Below are 20,150 nucleotides of genomic sequence, written 5' to 3' on the forward strand. Positions count from 1 at the left end.
GGGATAGGCTGCACATCCATTCTTATTCAGCTGAGACACTTCCTCTTTATCTATTTCTGGGTGAGAACCAGCACCATTTCCCTGGTGACAGGGGCCCCACCTAGGAACCATACAGGGTAGGATGCTACCCTACCTTAGACACCCAGCAGGGAAAACGCCATTTTGCAGATGCAGGAGTGGTTAGAGTTTGAAATGGTCTCGCTGGACTGCAACACCACGTGGGTCCTCAAATGATTATGAGTTTCTGCCCTTAAGCACATAAGGCCCCAGCAGAAGCAACCTGAGAGTGGACCTGAAACGGCATGGCTATGTGTGTCTGCTGGGGAATCATAGAGAAGGTTTCTATTCAATATGGACCTCAGGGCCAAGTTAGCCTGGCCCCAATCCCAGCACCGCCACTCACAAACCTTGACTGTCAGCAAATCACTTATGTTCTCTGAGTTCCAGCTCCCTTGTTTCTCTAATGGGAATTGGATATCTCACTATAACCTCGCTTTTGTGCAACTGGCACACATGAGTTGCTTGCTAAGTGTGAAAATCCCTCTTCTCCTTCTGTTTCCCTGCTGATCAACTGCTGTGGCCAAAGGCTGACTTTAGCCAAAAGCTAAATGTTTGCAAAAATTTAATATAAATTTATATTAAATATAGAAATAGAAACAAAAGGGCTAAATCTGCCTATGTTACAGGATCTCGGTTAATGCTAAGATCTCAGAAGACCTGGGTCAATTACATAGTCTCTTTCTCTGCCAAGTCCATTAAACAGCCCCTAAAATAAAGGCTATGGGTCTTGGGTTCTCCCAAAACTTTGAGAAATAAAGAGGTGGTCTCTGTGCTGGGTTGTGTGAATTGCACCTCTCACCTGACAGTGGCTTGTGGTGTCCCTGAAGTCTAAAAGCTACATGATGCTCCCTGGGAAGTGGCTGCTTTCTGACTGGTATGCTTGGATCAGTGCCATGGACAGTCATTGGTGGCCCAGAAATCTTTACTTATTTCAGGCTGGTCCAACTCCAAAAAATAATGTGTCCACCCTACCATTGTTCTCCTCTTCACTGAGCTTCCCTTTCTCAGTTACATGCTGAAACCCCAAGACTCACAAATATCACCTTCTCCTACGCCAACAAAATGCACGATGATGTAACCCCAAAGTCTTCCGGCCTCACCAGCCTATAGGAAAGAATGAAATTACATCTGAAACACAGCAGGGGCTGCCACTCCCTGAATGTAATATGACTATGGTATTCCACAATTATAACACCGCCATTCTTTCATAAAATATTCATAGTTGTTCCACGGCGGGCAAATCTATGCTAGCCTACCCCCAAAGTACAAGGAAGCTGAAAGGCTGAAGAAAGCGGCTGACAAATCCTATCCCTTAGAAAGTGACTGGATGCGGTGGCTCACCCCTGTAATCCCAGCACTTTGGGAGGCCAAGGTGGGTAGATCACCTGAGGTCAGGAGTTGGAGACCAGCCTGACCAACATGGTGAAACCCTGTCTCTACTAAAAATACAGAAAATTAGCCGGATGTGGAGGTGCATGCCTGTGGTCCCAGCTATTCAGGAGGCTGAGGCAGGAGAATTGCTTGAACCCGGGAAGCAGAGGCTGCGGCGAGCCGAGATTGCACCATTGCACTTCAGCTTGGGCAAGAAGAGCAAAATTCTGTCTCAAAAAAACAAAACAAGAAAGTAACATTTAATAGGTACTTACAAACAGAAGCCATGTCAGTGTCTGGTGGTGGAGAGATGAGAGAGTGGATCCCTGCACCATTACCCTGCAGACCCAGGGCTGATATACCATAGGGAAAGGGTATACATGATTCAGAAATGATGTGTAAGACAAAGTATGATAACAGCAAAGCTGTTTAGACCTAAGGGCAGGATTTACAGTAAGTATGTGATCTTACACACGGAATACTAGACAAACTGGAAATCTTAATGGCCTTCCCAGAGCAGAGGTTAATCTGAAGTCAGCATGGCAGATTAGTATCCAACGTGGAGTTGCTTTGGCCTCCACACAGAGACTTCAAGAAATTAAAAATCCCCAAAGGTAACCACTGTCTTTAGGAGTACAGTGGAGGGCAGCGGCAGTGGTGGTTGTGGTGGTGTTGGTAGAAGAAAGAGGTTAGACTGACTTGTCAAAGTGATGCAACTAATGAGAATCCGCATTGTCTTAATCAGCTGCTGCAACAAAAGTCAATTGTCCCAAAGCTCAGTGGCTTGAAATAACAATCGTTTTCATGAATCTGTGAGTGAGCTAGGGGATCAGAAGGGGGACAGCTGATCTGTCGGTCAGCTAGGGGGTCAGAAATCCAAGTCTTACTGGTTTAACTGGTTATTCTTTTCTGGTTATGCCTCCCTGTGTGAAATCCAAAACCGGTGTACTTGAGCAGCAAGCAGCTTTCCTCCTCCAAGTGGTGATTCCGGGACCAGGCTCCTTCCATCTCGTAGTCTTCACCAGCTTCAACGCGTGGCTTCCAAGACAGCTTGCTTATGTGCTTCATGCCAGCAATAGGAAGGAGAGAGTGGAAGGCTGTGCATGGGGAGCAGGGGAGTTCGGGGGCTCACCCTGGAAGTGGGGTGCATCACTTCTGCTTATATTCCATTAGCTAGAACTCAATTGCATGGCCGTAGCAAACCAACGGCAAAGAAAGCTAGGAAATGTAAGCTACTGTGTCCTCAGAAAGAAGAAATGAGTCTGCTAAACAGCCAGCCAGCCTCTGCCACTCATATAGAGGCTTGCCTCCCCAGCTGCGGCTAAAGTGAAAAAGACTGAGCAGCTGTTTACCAAACTTAGTGGTCAAGCATTCCATGGAGTCATCCTCGTAACCAGAATGTTCTTCTGAACATTCAGAGCCTGCGGAGCAACACAGCTGGTATTTGGAGCAGCTTTTGCAAAAGGAGAAATAAAAACTTAGATACAAAAGAGGGATCCACATTTCTGAGAACCTATAATACAAGAAGACTTAAGATTGTTCAAGTTGGAAAGAGGAAGTAAAATGTTATTATAATCAAATATGGGATTTTCCCTACATCTGAACATGACAGGAGGCTTTTTACCCTAGGAAGTCTCTACTTGTTAACATTTCAGATAGTGTGACCGAATGAGGAATTCTAGATAGTTCTGTGAAGATTGGGGGAAGAAGAAAAGAGGATGCCAGTCCTTGTTCCTAGGCCAAGACCTGAGCCCTGTAATATTAATATTTGGATCTAAAATCAGGTAAACGGGAGTGTGTGAGGAAAAGTCATAAACAGTGTCATGTGAAGGAGAGGGGTTGGGATTTGAAATCAGAAAGACTTGGGGAATGAAGTTGGGCAAACCTGGGCAAGCTACTGTCTCTTCATGTGTGAAATGAAGACAACCTCTGATAATGTTTTTGATCTTTAAAGGAGGTGGAGATAGGAGATGGGGTGGGGGGTAAAATCTGGTACAGAGAAGTGCCCAGTATATGCCAATTCCTTTCTCCCTGTCCCATTTCTCTGTCATTCAAAGTGGCCACCATTCTTTAGTAGTCTTAATTATTAGGTGGAGGAAGCTGTTTCCCTTGGCTTAGACAGCTTGCTTGAAAATACTTAATGCTAAACACAGGTCCGTAGAATCCAGAAAAGTCAGCTTCCTGTTGGGGCTTAAGCTTCCAAATACCTGTGTCATGAGCCAGGACGCACATGCTGGGAGGGAAGACGTAAATCTCGGCTCATCTCTGCCCATCTGTGTTGTCATCAGAGGAAACTTCCCCCCAGCAACATGATGTTGGGGTTAAATAACGTGTCCTTGGTCACGCAGCTACTAAGCTGGAGTCAGGATCTGAGTCCAGGTGATCTGGGTCCTGAGCTCAGATTCTTAGGCTGACTTGCTACACTGCCTAGGTCTGGTACAAGCTGAAGAGGTGTAGGTGGAAGGTCGCATGCTTGTCGTGGTGTCCAGCTGTCTCTCGCAGGCCCCTCCCAGCTACCCAGGCCTTGGTTTCATGCTCTAGTTTCCAAGCATGGGGAGCAGCGGAGCTGATATTTGGAAGAGCTGAGTACTCACAAGCCATTGCTGATAATGACCCTGTCATGTTGTAAAGGCTTTCACTGGGAGCAGGAGCTGTTTGGGTGGTGACAGTCCCCTGTAGACAATCGCGATGCTCTTTGTCACCTCATGAGGAAATTACATAAGATTGTGATTTTGTTGACCCTCCCTGGCTAATGACTCTTGAGGCAGAACTGGTCACATACGAAGCTTCCTGACCTCCATATGGGAATCACGAGCCCACATAGAGCTGTGGAAGTGACAGTAATACTAGCTTCAGCCTTGGAGTCTCTTCATGGTTTACAACATCCAGCAGAATAAAATAGGGGCAGGTTCTGAGTTTTCTTTATCTGGAAATATTTCCTAATGAAGTGATACACTTTGCATGAGCTGTCTGTAGGTGCCCCGCTCTAGGGAATAGAAAGACACGCATCCCCTTTCACAGAAATCCACAAACATAGTAGCTGCCAGTGTTGAGGGCTCTGTGCCAGGAGTATGTACGTGTACATAGATTGTAATTTGGTCTGTCCAACACTGAAGTAGGAATTATAATCCTCCCTTTACAGAAAAGAGAAGTGAGGCCCTGAAAGGGCAGTTAATTTTCCCAAGGTCACACAGCTAGCAAGTAGTGGAGCAGATGCAAACCAGACCTGTCACACTCCGGGGTCCTCACTCTCAGCCACTGTGCTATACTTGGATCAGGCTTCTTTTCACAAGCTCAAAATGGCCTTAGTCAACAGCCAGCAATAAGGGCCACATGCTGTTCCTCAACTCACTGAAATCCAAAGTAACAGTTTTGGGTGGATGGCACCTATTTTTAAACTGATTGAGCACTCAGAAGCCTCTAGAGTGAGTTGCTTTGCTCAAAGCAGTTGTTCTGTGCTAATGAAATCGTGATGATGAGTGCCACACTAGATGAAGCAGAATTCTCTGACCTCGAAAGCTCATTTATCTGCACCCAGAGATGAGTCTAAATTATTTTCTAAGAATGTGGATGTAGCCTGACAGTCATGTGTACTAGTTTAGACCAATGTCTTTGGAGTTTGACCGTGGTTCTGCCATTAACTATTATCTGGGGCTCCTGACTAGGTGGGACCATAGGCACACGCCACCATGCCTGGCAAATTTCTTTGACTTTTCTCTAGAGCCAGGGTCCACCTGTGCTCAGACTTTTAGACTCAAGTGAACCTGAACCTCCCGCCTCGACCTCTCAAATTGCTGGGATTACAGGTGTGAGCCACCACACCCAGCCTAAATTTCTGATGTGCCATGGGACTATAAAACGTCATTATTGGGGCAGCCAGATGGAAGGTGTAGGAGGACACTATGGTGCCTTTTCAATCTTTCTGTATATCTTAAATCTTTTCAACAGGAAACATTTATTTAAAACATGGATGTGGTTAACCTTCCATGAGTGTGAAGTACAAAGGCAGGCTCACGGTGTCGTCAGAATTCAGAACGCTGGTCGCAGGGCTGGGGGTGCTGGGAGGGGCTGGGCATGGTTGGCTTTGTGATCTGGGGGCTGGTGTGTTCCATCTGTGAATGTCTTCCATGCTGTGCACTTTATTAATAAGTTTTTGTAAGTTTAACAAAAAATAAAGCAAATACGTGAAGTTTGCTTGGGTTGTTAAGCCTTGGGAAATTATCCAGCCACGAGCCCTGGCCCAGATGCTTCTAGAAGCCTGGAGGGAAATGAGAACTTTCCAAGGTGGCAGAGACAAAGCCCTGAGGTGGGAGCGCGCTGCTGCTCATCCTTAGCTGTGAAGGAGCTGTCCTGGTTGGAATCAGTGCTGGGTGCAGTGCAGGGCTGGAAGTCCACGTCCACACGGTGGCTCAGTGCAGTGAAAGCCAATCTCACCCCCTCCACAGGGTGTTCCGCCTGCCAGCAGGTGGCCAGCTGGTCCTCCTGGGATATGGTGCCATTGTAGAAATTGGGTGCAAGGCTCTTGTCCGCAGATGTGGTGCCCTGTTGCAGTGGGATGTCTCCTGACCTCCCTCAGTCCTGATGGGCCTGGGCAGGGCCTGGTGTCAGGGTCCCCATGGGCTTCCCGGGCTAACCCTGCCCCACAGTCCCGGGGCTGTCCAGGACACATTCAGAAGGGACACAGACCCAGCAGCTCTGTTCGAAATCATAATGGGGGAACCAAGGGCCCCCCACATCCAGGTCCGTCGGGAGCCGGGGCATCGAGTTCTACTGCAGGAATCTCCAGGAACCCTGAGGTCTTCCCTGAGCCGGGGCCGGGCTGGGCACACCCTGAGTGCCCACAGGATAAGTATCTTCCCGGACAGCCTCAATAAGACAGGATGTGAAAGAACCAGGTGCCTGTGGCAGGGAAGCTAACAAAATGAGCCACTGGAACTGGGCCGGTGGGCCAGGAAGGGTCTGCCTGTCCCCCTTGCAGAGGGTCTTCTTGCCATGTGAAGCCGGCGCAGTTCTGGGTGCTGAGGACCCTTGCTCGGGTTTGGCTGAAAGGAAAACAGACATGGTCAGCGTCCCTAGTGAGCCCAGGCAGGCCTTTCCGGGCTGGGCCCCACCTGCCTGCGTCTCTGGAGTCCTCGGGGTCTCTGTGTGGCCCCCGTGGTCTGACAATGAGGACACACCTGTAGTCTGCTGATGCCAGAGGGAGGGGTGTGTGCCGCCTGGCATGGGGAAGCTGTCGGGACATGGCAGGTGGCTCCTGGGACTGCCCACCAGGGTTCAGACTGGCTGGGGGCTTCCTGCCACTCACCCTCATCCCAGGGCTATTGGGCCAGGGATACAGCCCCCAGTTCAAATTCAGGTGGGAGGGGCCTTGGATGTCACCCAGCCCCTTGCTACCTCACATGGGGACCCATCTCCACAGTGGGTGATTGGACCTGGACGTGGGTCACCCTCTGCCCTCCCGGGCTGCCCAGTCCATGCCAGGACTGACTGTTCCCACATCTGGCTGAACTCTTGACTCTGGCTCTGGGCCTGGGGTCCTGCCTATGCCCTCTCACTGAATGCTCTTGGGGTCAGGGACACCCGATTCCCTTGTCTCCCTGGCTCAAGGCTTTTTGTCCTGGCAACCTTGGAGGAGCGTGCAGGAGTGAGGGGCCTCTGCTGCTCTCTGAGGCTGTGGGTGCTTGCAGCGAGGGGTGGAGTCTCCCACAAATGGGTCTGGCTCTTCCAGTGCCCTTGACGGCCTTGTGATGGGGAGACAGAGACACCGTGGAAAGTGGGAGGGGGCTTGTTGGAGGGTCATGCCCACATCGCCCTCCTGCGTGCACATCACATCCAGTACACATGCACTGAGCGCCTGCCGTGAGGACCGGTGGGCCTCCTGTACTTTCTTAGAGTTCAGGAGGAAGAGGAGGAAGAAAAGGTGAAGAGGAAGGTCCAGGTAGTAGGGCTGCGGGTCTCGGGCACTCCCCCACTATTGACTGCCCCAGAGGGTGACATGGGAGGGGACATGGCACTGGAGCCCACCTGGGGGTGGCAGGTCCCCTTGCTTCCTTGTTAGTTTCTTCATAGAGGCCCTAAGATGCTTGAGCACAGTGTCATCATCCAGGGTCCAGGTGTGGAAGAACTGGTCCCGAAACCATGCCCACAGGCCAGACCTGGACGTCTTCATAGGCGCTCTAGGGACAGGGTGGACATCAGGCCTGGAGAGTTCCCTGGGAGGGGGCACAGCTGATACCCCACGACCACTTCAGTCTCCCACCGGGCAGTGCCGGATCCTTTTGTGGCCACCCCAGGGGTCCAGATGTGCACAGGAGGCTGTGGCGGGGGGACGACCTGGGCAGGGAAGTGCTCACCACACTCCCGACTTTCATCTGGGTCATGTGGGGGATGGGCTCGGTGTCACTGTGCCCTGCCCAGCCCATCTGGCCAGACCTCCCTCTGGGTCAGAACAGAGGATCATGAGGACCCTGTAAAGAAGCTGCCCTCGGGCCAGTTGGGATCTGACCCCAGGGCTCCCCAGGCCCCACTGGGCACACAGACTTACTCTTCTGAATCTTAAAGGCAATGCTTGTTATCAGCATCAACACCTGTTCTCCTTCCAGCAAATACACATCCCACAGGTGCAGGGTGAGCCCAAGAGAGATCTGTGGGGACAGCAGGTGTGGGAGAACCTGGCCCTTCCAGGCTGGGGCTGGTGGCTTGAGCTGCACACATTGGGGCACAGTCCCCAGAGTCAGTGACCTTCCCCATGAGGGTTTCCTGAGCCCTCCAGGGCGCTGGGTCAGACAAGGTCTTGCAGCTCCTCATGGGGGGCACTCATTGGAGTGGGGATGTGACTCCTGGAGAGAGGGGCTTGCCCAGGGCTTGAGGTTTCCTTGAGCCCTCTCAAGTCGGGTCTTGGCCCAGTCTGCCCATGAGGCTGGTCCTGAGCCCCAATCATTGCCCTGGGATGACCCCTCTTGGGCAGAGGGTTTTGCTTGTGAGTACTTCGAGGACCCGCCTGAGCCTCCTGTGGGCTGTGGGTGAGCCAGACCCCCTGGCTAGGGAAGCAGGGCACTGCAGGGCAAGGAGGGTCCCTGAGCCAGGGTCTTCCTGTGCCTCTTTACCCCATCATTCAGCATCCGGTGAAGCCAGCCTAACGAGGAACCCTGCGCGCAAAGACCTTCCTTGTCCTGATGGGAGGAACAGAGGTGCTCAGGGCCCCCTGGGCAGTCCTAAAATCCTCCCTCTTCCAGGGCCTCTGAAGACCCTTCCCCTAGTGCAGAACACTGGGCCGTGTCCAGGGCTCCCCACAACACCGGCCCCTTCCCACACTCCCGGTGGACACACTGCCCTTTGCCCTGCTCTGCGGGAGCTGGGCCCCCATCCCTGTGCCTCTGTCTCCTCCAGGGCAGGAAAGGAATCCAACTTCCAGCCCATGGAGAACCCGACGTCCCAGGTCAGGCCCTGGCTGGACTCATCCAGTCACCAGCCCCATGAGGGGCTCCAGTCTCCGTTCCTCCAGCCCCACAGGAGGCAGGGCCTCTGGGGAAGAGCTGAGGGGACCATTAACTCACCAGATGCCACATGGTCTTGGGTTGTGATGTGGGGACCACATGCTCCTGATGGTCTTGGAGCCCCTGGACTGTCCCGCCGTTTGGGCTGTGGAATCCTGAGAAGCCCCCAGCCCATCATGAAATCAGAGCCTTCCCCCAAGATGTGGAGCCATCAGCTGGAAGAGCTGGGCAGCTGGAGAGGCCCCCAAACCCCAAGGCCTTTCACCCTCCCATCTGGTGACCCCACCAGGTGGCCTTTGCTCTGGGGACGTGGGGCAGGAACATCCCCTGGAGCCCTGGCTGGAGGTTCCCCTGGAGGCCTCCTGGACCAGGGTGCAAAAAGGGCAAGCCTGACTTGAGGCCACGACAGGGTGGCCAGAACAGGGCGGGTGCTGGGCTTCCTGGTTGTCTCCTGGAAGTGAGGTCGGGCCAGGGGACACGGGATGGGGAGATGCTGCCATCTGGGCTTGGTTGGCCCATTTGTGAGCACCAAGGGTAGCTGAAGCCTGGGCAGCTGTGGGGCAGGAGGACTCTCAGGGAGGGGAGAGTCAGCTGCACAGAATCAGAGCCAGAGGGCATGGCAGCAAGACACAGAGGGTGGCCCCGGGGAGGATGAGATGCCCTCTGCTGATGGGGATGAAAGGCGTCTGACTTGGGCTTTGGGGGTCAGCTGTGGACTCCTGTGGGATCCTCAGCAGAGACATCCTAAAGGTTCCCAACAAGCTAGCGACACAAGGAAGGTGCCTTGGCTGAAAGCCGAGATCGTCTGGCCAGGGTGGCCATCCCTGGGTCTGGCTGCATGAGGTCCCAAGGGCAGCTGTCCATAAGCAGCTGCGCCAGTGCCCAGAATGCATCCTCCTCAGGCAGATAAAGGAGGAACAAGGCTGCGATGTGGCTCAGGTCCCTGCAGTAGCCCACCTCCTGCAAGAGCCAGAGTCACCATGGAAGGACATCATCTGGGAGGACTGAGGTCACCTGGGAGGACTCATGTCATTGGATAGGGCAGAGGTGACTGGGGAGGCTTCCTCTGAAGAAGAGGCTTCCTCAGGATGCAAATTCATTTCATGACAAGAGCCAAGTCCATCAGGCACTTCAGCACCTTGTCCAAAATGTCTCCTGATGGCACCATCCCGCATGCGACCCTGAGCTTTGGGGCAGCCCCAGGAGGAGGGCGTCATTTCTTGTGCTGAGAAGTGGTGGTCAGACCCAGGTGACACCAGGAGTCCAGGCCCGACTCCTTTGTGTCTCAGCTTGACCCCTTGAGACCTCTCCCTTGCTTGGAGGTTTATGCGAGCAGTGAGCTGGAGTCCTACATCCTATATCCTGGTGGGTCACAAACACTAGCTTTAAAGGAAGTGATGGCACCCCACCAGACACCCACTCCTGTGAACAGGGAAACACTGCCCGGGAACGTCACTGCCGGGAATACTCACCGGGTTATACTCCGAATATGCCAGGAGGATGTAGAATAGTTCCTGCTGCCTAGGAAACAGAGAAAGAGGCTTTTGTTTGTTTTGTGCAGATGCCGTTAGCTTCACTTTGTCTACAAAGCCTAACAACAAATCCCACTTTAGGTTCAGATGATTCACCAGATAAGCAGTGAGCTCTTCAGGGCCTTTGACTTTGAGGAAATGTTTCAGTAAAATACACATCTGTGACATGCAGATAGCCCAGTCGTACAGTGACTTGCCTGATCCTTTTCACTCTGAATGATTTTATTTTTTCAGTTTGCACACATGCCGGCTCAGTCTTTGGGTGTACAGTTCCTCCGTGGTTCTAAACCAATGGGCAGAGTTTCCTGGCCACTGCCCCAGCCCCTCCTGCAGCAACTCCTTCATCTTCCAAGTCTCCAGGGTGGCCCCTATGCACCCAGCCTCTCCCTGATCCCTCAGCCCCCGGCCACCCAGACTGCTTCTCAGTCCCTGTGATTTGGCCTTTTCCAGAATGGCCCAGGAATGGGAATCCTACGTGGTAGCTTATTGGATCTGGCTTTTTTCCCTCAGCAAAATGCACCTAGGATCCACCCACGTTCGTGCGGGCATCACTGGCTCGTTCCCTTTTCTCACTGTGTCTTCCATTTGAAGGGAGGACCAGCCTTGCTCTCCCCATTCCCGTGTTGAAGGCTGTCCCCGAAGGCTCCTTGTGTGAGTCACGATGAATCAAGCAGTGGACGTGGCATGCAAGTTTCATGTGGATGTCAGTTTTCAAAACAGTGGGTTCAATATCTGTGACACTTTGGGGACACGTGGTTCAAGTCCATTGAGCTTTGTGAGCCACTGCCAAACTGGCTGCCTAAGTGGCTGTGCCATGTCATGTTCCCAGCAGACATGGATGACAGTTTCCAGGACCCCTAGTCCACCCAGCTTTTGGTACTGTCAGTGTTGCCTGGAGAGGCTCATGGGCCCTCCATCCTGCCACCCTCCTGTGGGTCCTACCATGGGTCCCCATGGGTGAGGGAGAGCACCTTTCACCATTGTGCATGATTTTGTTTGCTGCCTTCTGTCTCCTCGGGATCCTCCTGGGTTCTGGTCCCACATGTTCCAGTCTGGCCCAGGGCTTGGAAGCAGGGAAGTGCTCTGTTCTTGGTGCCGCCTGCTCCCTGAGCCAGGAGAGCTCTTGGCAGCTCTGTCATCCCTCCTAGGTGACCCTGGCCTCTTCTCCAGGGAAGCCCCCATCTCTTTCATTCACTCCATCTCCGCTGGGACCCTGTGGCTCCCGTAGGCTTACTTGGCTCCATATCGATCCCTGAAGAAGATGTGATTCCTTAGTGTCCTGCTCACGTCCAGGTCGATCTGGTGGATGTGTTCAGATGACCTCTTGCCCTTCTCCTTCATGACCTGTAGGGCAGGGCCAAGAGGAGGAAGCAGCCTCAGAACAGATGGAAGACTCCCGGCCCCAAATGGCAGTCAGCCCACAGTCAGCACTCCGGGAAGGAAGGGAAGCAGGAAGGTTTCCTTCTGCACAAAGCTGCTTTTTGGCTTGTTACTGAAGCCGGGGAGGGTCACCAGAGCCAAGTTTGTCTGTGGTGACTATGTCACCGTCTGTGCCCTGGATGTGCATCTGACCATCCCACCCACCCCCCAGGCTGGGCTTGATGCTGGCTTCAGCTAGAGACCTGGGCCCCTGACACGGCCTGTCCTGTTTGTTGTGCTCCGGCTGAACGTACCTTGTATGTTCTGCGGTTTTTCGACTTGACTTTCTGTATGTTCAGCAGGACTGACCACACTTGGCCCCGGATGTTCATGGGAATGCCCTTATATACTCGATCTATCAGCTGTGGGCAGAAAGGCCACGGGGTGACCACAGTGAGGGCCAGAGCCCGAGGATTCTGGAAATCATTGGTTTTGGTCCCACGATCCCTCGTTAGAGGTGACATTAAGCTGGGACACAGTCTCCCTTCCCAGGATGGAAAGAGTGGATGGACACTCAGAGTCAGAACTCTGATCTGAACCTTTTCCTTCCTTCAAGTCACCGGCGCATCCCTAGCCTTGAGCTCCGGGTGGTCCCAGCCCTAGATTCAGATTCCCTCCCAGCAAGGTGACGCTTGCACGAATAGGCAGGAAATCTGGCGACCAGGCCTGCAGTCCTCTGGGTGAGGACAGTGTGCCACCCACCCTCTGAGAGGCTGACGGTGCCAGGTCACAGCCATGGGTGCCTGTCCCCGGTCTCTGCAGAGAGTGGTTCCGGGGGCCTCTCCCTCCACACATTACTTTTTTACTGTTCTTCTGTGTCTCCCATTGTCCCAGCATTTCCATCCACTTACTCTTTCATCTCATCTGCTGCCGCATTTGCTGTCAAATGAGGAATGTTGGAGTTAGCGGAGCTGCCAGGCTTCCCAGAGCCGCCCCTGGATGCTGGGTCCTGGGCTCTAGAGGACTGGGTCCTGGTGGGACCCAGTTGGAAGGAGCCAGGGAAGGGCCGACCCTAAGGGCTGAGAGCCTTTGAGCAAATGAGCGCCAGTGGGCTGGCTTTGGGACCCCGGGACGTGCCATCCTCAGGCCACAGACACACCAGTCTTAGATCAGGTCCTAGTCTCTAGGTGGGGTCCTGACACAGGCGGTCAGCCACCCCCCAGTCAGGACTGTGCTTCTCACTTTGGAATTTTATCAAACTGCCCAAGTTACAGCAACCTGGGGTCAGGTCCAGCAGGGACTGCTGCCCCTTCCAGTGACAGCATGTGGCCCTCAGCTGCCACTGCACAGACCAGCTGCCTCCTCTGCCTCATCGACCACCCGCCCACATCTCTGGACCAGCGCCCCCATGCATCAGGCTCTTACTTTCGCCTCCCGGGCAGTGACCGGGGGGCAGCTCTGTCTCACTATAAGGCAACATAGGCAAAGCTGAGGACCTGCACATGGCCTGGAGCCGCCTCAGTCAGGGAGCTGACCCCCAGAAAGGACTGGCTCTGTCCCTGTCCAGCTCAGGGCTCAGCCCGGGAGAAGGCACAGGGAAGGGAGGACAAGGGCCTTCCTGTGTGGCTGATTCCCAGGAGGGGCAGGACCTGGGAGAAGAGGGAGTGCGGGGCCAGCCTGGCCGGGGTTACTGGGGACCCTGGCGTGGGGGCAGTCAGGCTGCACAATGGGGCTGCCCGTCCTGGACTGGAGGTGGTGCTTTCTGCTGGAGCTGAGAAAGGTCAGCCCTGAGATTGGATGGGGGCCACCCAGGGTGGGTGACTGGGCCCTGACAGGAGTCCCTCAGGGAGTGACCACGTTACGCTACCAGGGTCAAGGGAGCCTGCCCTGAGACCTGCCTGGTGCACCCTGGGTGCACCAGGGGCCCATCCCGCTTGACAGCCCCAAGGCCCTTGCAGGTTCTGACTTCCCAGAGTCCACCTGCCTCTCCCTGCATCTGAGCCACACACCCTGCGTTTCGAAAGTAGCACGGCTCACAAGCTCACTCCCACTCTACTTCCCCTGGGATCCTGTCTCTCCATCCTATGATCCCTGAGGGATGGGCTCCTCTTACCTGGCCCCAGATCCCTTCCCAGCACCAGACCCAGGGTCTTTAGCCGAAAGCCCCTCTGCCTCCCTGGCCTCACCGTGAGATGTCCAGAATGGGGCCCTGCCTGTCTTCCTCCCCATTGTCCTAGGACCACAGCCCCCACTGTCCCCATGCCTTTCCCACTTCCCCGTTGGGACAGTGAGGGCTGTAGCTCTAGGGAAATGGGGGACCAGTCAAACCTTCAGATGACAGGCCGGGCGCGGTGGCTCACGCCTGTAATCCCAACACTTTGGGAGGCCGAGGCGGGCAGATCACGAAATCAGGAGATGGAGACCATCCTGGCTAAGATGGTGAAACCCCGTCTCTACTAAAAATACAAAAAATTAGCCGGGTGTGGTGGTGGGCACCTGTAGTCCCATCTTCTTGGGAAGCTGAGGCAGGAGAATGGTGTGAACCTGGGAGGTGGAGCTTGCAGTGAGCTGAGATCGCGCCACTGCACTCCAGCCTGGGCCACAGAGTGAGACGTCATCTCAAAAACAAAACAAAGAAAACCCTTCAGATGACTGTGACCTCAGCTGACATTTGACTGCAAGCTCACAAGAGATCCGAAGACAGAACCATCCCACTAAGAAAGAGGTGCCCAAATTCCTAATCTAATAAATAGATATTTTTGTATTTTTTAAGCTGCTAAAATTTAGGTTAATGTGTTGTGCAGCTATAGATAATTAATATAGATTTTGATGGAGTGCTGTCATAACAAATACCTAAAAATATGGAAGTGGAAGTGGCTTTGGAATTGGGCAGGGAATGGAAACTGGAAGGACTTTGAGGAGAGTGTTTGTGTAAGTCTAAGGTGCCAGGCTATTTGCACAAGCCTGATGGCATTTGGACAGACTGAGGACTTAAAGAAAAATGTTACTGGAAACCGAGGGAAAGGGGATCCAGTTAGGGGAACTGGAGTGCTAGGTGGGAAGGAGATTTTTCACTTTAAATTTTTTGAATATTTAGAGTATTATCTATATGAAAAAACTACATTGATGATATACAAATAATAATTTTTAAAACAAGGCTCTAGAAAGCTGGACATTGTGTCACATGCCTGTAGTCTGAGCTCCTTGGGCAGCTGAGGTAAGAGGATTGCTTGAGCCCTGGAGTTCAAGGCTTATAGTGCACTGTGATTGCCCCTTTGAATAGCCACTGTACTCCAGCCAGGGCAACACAGTGAGATCCCATCTCTATTTTTTAAATAAATTAATTTAATTAAATCAAAGAGGCCTAGAGTGTGATCTTCATAATTCAGGCTGACTCCTAGGGCCTCTGGTCCCTGCAGCTTCTTTTCTTCTCCACTACAAGGCACAGGTCACCACTACTCTGAGTGACCCCACTTCCAAGTGGACTGGAAAGTCCATGTGTTGGCCAGGTGTGGTGGCTCCTTCCTATAATTCTGGAACTTAGGGAGGCTGAGGAGGGAGGATCACTGGAGTCCAGGAGTTTCAGACAAGCCTGGGCAACATGGCAAGATCTTGTCTGTACAAAAGATAAAAAAATTAGCTGGGCATGGTGGCACACCTATGGTCCCAGCTACTCGGGAGGCTGAGGCTGGAGGATCACTTGAGCCCAGGAGATCAAAGCCGCAGTGAGCCATGTTTGCACTACTACTCTCCAGCCTAGGCAACAAAGCAAGACCCTGTCTCAAAAGATAAAATAGAAAGAAAGAACAAAAAAAGTCCATGTGTCACGGTCTCCCAAAGGCCATGGCCAGGGTCTCCCATTGCACTTCAGGGGACAGAGGGAGCTTCAGAATACAGTTGCTCCTCACCTTGTCATGGGGCTACATCCAGATAAACCCACTGTGAGTTGAAAATAGTGTCAATCGAAAATGCATTTAATGCACCTAACCTATCAAAAATCATAGCTGGCCAGGCGTGGTGGCTCACACCTGTAATCCCAGCACTTTGGGAGGCCAAGGTAGGCGGATCACAAGGTCAGGAGATCGGGACCATCCTGGCCAAGACGGTGAAACCCCGTCTCTACTAAAAATACAAAAAAATTAGCCGGGCGTGGTGGCGGGCGCCTGTAGTCCCAGCTACTCAGGAGGCTGAGGCAGGAGAATGGCGTGAACCCAGGAGATGGAGCTTGCAGTGAGCTGAGATCACGCCACTGCACTCCAGCCGGGGCGACAGAGTGAGACTCTGTCTCAAAAAAAAAAAAAAAAAATCATAGCTTAGTTAAACCTATCTCAAATATGTTTAGAACACTTCTATTAGCCTACAGTTAGACAAGATCATCTAACATAAAGCCCATTTTATAATAAAGTGTTGAATTCTCATGTAATTTATTGAATACTGTACTGAAAATGAAAAATGGAATGGTTCTGTGGGTACTCTATTGCTTTCTTCCACCAGAAACTTGAACCATCATAAGCTGGGGAGTAGGGAATTGTTTGTATTTGGACTGGTCCCATAAATCTCTTTTCTTTTTTCTTTCTCTCTCTCTTTCTTTCCTTCCTTCTTAATTTCTTTCTTTTTCTTTCTTTCTTTCTTTCTTTCTTTCTTTCTTTCTTTCTTTCTTTCTTTCTTTCTTTCTCTTTCTTTCTTTCTTTCTTTCCTTCTTTCTTCCTTTCTTTCTTTTTCTTCTTCTTTTTTTTTTTTTAACAGGGTCTTGCTGTGTTACCCAGGCTGGTGTTGCAGTGGTACAAACACCATTCCTGGGCTCAAGAGATCCTCCTGCCTCAGTATCCCAAGTAGCCGGGATTACAGGCACATGTCACCACATCCAGATAATATATAGTTTTTGCTTTTTTGTAGAGACGAGGTCTCACTTTGTTGCCTAGGCTGGTCTCAAAATCCTGGGCTCAGGCGGTCCTCTGCCTCGACCTCCCAAACTGCTCAGATTACAGTCACAAGCCATGGCACCTGGCCTTTTTTTTTCTTATTTTTCTACCTTCAGGAAGATTTTCTTGATCTTCCAGTGATTCTTTGGAATGTTTTGTGTATTCTATCATATGTTTAATTTTTCAGGAAACTTGTTCTCTGATTGTTCCTTTTTTTTTTTTTTTTTTTTGAGACGGAGTCTCGCTCTGTTGCCCAGGCTGGAGTGCAGTGGCGTGATCTTGGCTCACTGCAAGCTCCGCCTCCCGGGTTCATGTCATTCTCCTGCCTCAGCCTCCTGAGTAGCTGGGACTACAGGCACCCGCCACCACGTCCGGCTAATTTTTTGTATTTTTAGTAGAGACGGGGTTTCACTGTGGTCTTGATCTCGTGACCTTGTGATCCGCCCGCCTCGGCCTTCCAAAGTGCTGGGATTACGGGCGTGAGCCACCGCGCCTGGCCAGTTGTTCCTTTTTTAGAGCATCCTAATCTCATTTTGCAATTGCAGGATCTTCCCTTACCTAGTTGAAATAGTAATTAATTTTTACAGTTGTTTTTCTATTTTATGTATTATTTGTTTTCTCAAGGTTCCACAAATTGTTTCCCACCTCATTCATTTCATTGAAAAATTATTTTGTGCCTTTTCTAAAGACTGGAGTCATCCAAACAATGCCAACAGGAATTCAGACAACGTCTATCTTCCTCTTTCATCATCTTTATCAAGCTACCTTTGAGGCCTCTATGTTGCCTCTTACCTCTAAAGTGGCCACCATAATTTTTTTTTTTTTTTTTTTTTTTTTGAGATGGAGTCTCACTCTGTTGCCCAGGCTGGACTGCAGTGGTGCAGTCTTGGCTTACTGCAACCTCTGCCTACCTGGCTCAAGCAATTCTCTGCCTAGCCTCCCGAGTAGCTGGGATTACAGGTGCCCACCACCATGCCCTGCTAATTTTTGTATTTTTAGCAGAGATGGGGTTTCACCATTTTGGCCAGGCTAGTCTTGAACTCCTGATCTCGTGATCAACCTGTCTCAGCCTTCCAAAGTGCTTGGATAACAGGTGTGAGCCACCGTGCCTGGTGTGGCCACCATAGTTTTAAGAATCACAGCTGCAATCAAGGAAGGAAAATTTTCCTAGAAGCTCCCAGAATTCTTCAGCTTATACTTCACTGGCCAACTATGTGAGACTCTCAGCTGCAAGACTATCTGGGAAAGAAAGTATTTTTCCCTCAGACTCTGGGGTAGAGGGGGAAAGCATGGTGGCACACGCCTGTAATCCCAGCACTTTGGGAGGCCGAGGTGGACAGATCACCCGAGGTCAGGAGTTTGAGACCAGCCTGACCAACATGGCAGAATCCCATCTCTACTAAAAATACAAAAATCAGCCAGGCATGGTGGTGCGCACCTATAGTCCCAGCTACCTGGGGGGCAGAGGCAGGAGAATCGCTTGAACCTGGGAGCTAGAGGTTGCAGTGAGCCGAGATTGTGCCATTGCACTCCAGCCTGTTTGACAGAGTAAGACCTTGTCTCAAAAAAAAAAAAAAAAAAAAAAAAAAGGAATGAATAAATGAATGCCCCATGCTCTGAAGTTCATCCCGAAACCCCTACGTTACTAGCCCCACTTCCTAGGATGATTAAAAATGGAATCCTTTTATATTTGTCAAATGCTGTACTAATGCTATCAGAAATTACAGGTGAGATTTGAGGAGGGGGATCAGTAAGGAGCATCCCTTTTCCTCAGTGTGAGTTCTAAACTATTGAGACATAAAGGAGTAAAATAGATATGGATTGCAGTATCACCCTCATTGCTGATGAAGGCCTGGATTGAGGGTGTGGCTTAGATGAACCAGGCAACAACCAACATCCTAATGTCATACCCAGAATTAGATCCACCTGCCTGGTCATAGGCAGGACTGAGACACGCAGGCCTCACTGCAGGGCTGGCTGCCTGATGGCTGTGTTCACCAGCTGCCAATGGGAGGCCCCACCCAAGGGCAAGCAGGAGGCAGGCAGAGCTAGGCTTACACTGTCCTCTGCAGCTCACAGCTACCTCCTCCTTCCACGAGGGGCTTGCGGGAAGGGGAGAGAGGTCAGGAGGCTGTGACACTAACAGAAGAAACACACAGAAAGGAGTCTTTTCTCGAACCCCCAAATAATCAAGATTGTACTGTTAATCTTTCTCCATATTAAAGGAGAACGTGCCAACCACATTTCAGGCCTGGTGCTCAAAAATAGTAGGTGCTTAATACAAGTCAGCCTCCTTTCCTCCTCTTCTCCATTCAAATTCTTTCTTAACCAGGGTAGGAAGAGATTAGCCTTCCCCTCCTCTTTAACATACTTAGACTTCATTTCTCCCTGGGATTGCTCAGTTTCTCTTCCTGTGTTGCAATTCCCCCAGCATGTGACTTTCATCAGGCAACCCTGGTGGCCCTGTGATATTGGGATAGTGGAGTTACGCCTCACGTGTCACATTCCTGCACCACGAAGTCAAACTGCAGTTAACAGACCCAGCTACCCCTGTGGAGGGTCTCCTCTCCCTCCCTGCTCTAGGACTCATCCACCTTCCTTATGCTCCACTTCCAACAGGTAGAGGACATATATCTTCTTTTTTGGAGCCACCGGGCATTTGAACCCCTTTCTCATGTTTGAACCCCTTTCTCATGTTTGGGGGACTCCCACTTTGTGGTTTGATCGGAAGGAGGTCCTCACCTTCTACTAGAGAAAAGGAAATGTTCTGTTTCCCCTTTCTCAGCCTCCCTTTTGCAACTACAGCCAACGCATGTGACCAGGGCTGGTCAACCAGAGGGGCTTGTGCCAGACCTTGGGGGAGCCTGGTGGGGTCTGAGGGAGGCCAGGACTCCCGAGAATGTCCACTGTGGATGGTGGGCAGTGCAGCACATCTGAATTCCTGGCACAAGAGGGGCCGCTGAGCCGGCTGGGGACGCATTGAGGTTTCTAGGCGCATAGGGCTTGGGTTGCATTGGGGGTGTTGTCCCTGACTGTGCAGGTTTTTTTTTTTTTTTTTTTGAGACGGAGTCTCACTCTGTCGCCCAGGCTGGAGTGTTGTGGTGCGATCGCAGCTCACTGCAAGTTCTGCCTCCCGGGTTCACGCCATTCTCCTGCCTCAGCCTCCCAAGTAGCGCCCGCCACCACGTCTGGCTAATTTTTTGTATTTTTAGTAGAGACGGGCTTTCACCGTGTTAGCCAGGATGGTCTCCATCTCCTGACTTCGTGATCCGTCCGCCTCGGCCTCCCAAAGTGCTGGGATTACAGGCGTGAGCCACCGCGCCCGGCCAGACTGTGCAGCTTTAAACCTAGTTTTAGGGTCTTGTGGTGGTTCTGTGAGCTGCCTGTTTACCTTACGATACATTTTCTTC

General features: G+C 51.7%; 1 pseudogene; it reads right to left on the reverse strand.

Annotated features, from left to right (window-relative positions):
* Positions 1-5,681: 5,681 nt before the first annotated feature.
* Positions 5,682-13,264, reverse strand: LOC112609007 (annotated as a pseudogene).
* Positions 13,265-20,150: the final 6,886 nt, after the last annotated feature.

The sequence above is a fragment of the Theropithecus gelada genome, chromosome 16, assembly GCF_003255815.1.
Source record: "Theropithecus gelada isolate Dixy chromosome 16, Tgel_1.0, whole genome shotgun sequence".
Lineage (NCBI taxonomy): Eukaryota > Metazoa > Chordata > Mammalia > Primates > Cercopithecidae > Theropithecus > Theropithecus gelada.